The sequence below is a fragment of the Bison bison genome, unplaced genomic scaffold (assembly GCF_000754665.1).
Source record: "Bison bison bison isolate TAMUID 2011002044 unplaced genomic scaffold, Bison_UMD1.0 scf7180017864304, whole genome shotgun sequence".
NCBI classification, from domain to species: Eukaryota; Metazoa; Chordata; class Mammalia; order Artiodactyla; family Bovidae; genus Bison; species Bison bison.
The window spans coordinates 13,896,013-13,896,261 of NW_011494876.1; the positions used below are offsets into that span (position 1 = coordinate 13,896,013).

Genomic DNA, 249 nt, shown 5'->3' on the forward strand with positions numbered 1-249 from the left:
GGAGGGGCTGCTTCTGGTAGAAATAGGAGTCCCTCTGCCCTGCTTTATGCACAGGGTGGGGGACTCCCGGAACAAACCTCCAGGAATCCGGGGCTCTCTGCACACAGCTGCCCAAGTGAAGGCTTCACCGCATCCAGTTTACCTCCAGTGGGGCCAGTCCCTGGGTCTCTGCATATGAGGGAAGTCCTCCGGGAACTGGACAACCCAGAATGCAAAGATCTTTGCTGTTAACTTTAGGCTTCCCAAGCC

At 56.6% G+C, this 249-nt stretch overlaps 1 protein-coding gene across 1 annotated transcript in view; it reads right to left on the reverse strand.

Moving 5' to 3' along the window:
- DNAH1 (dynein, axonemal, heavy chain 1) overlaps positions 1-249 on the reverse strand; it is an 81,920-nt gene that overhangs the window by 19,675 nt on the left and 61,996 nt on the right. The gene's annotated exons all lie outside the window — the stretch shown is intronic.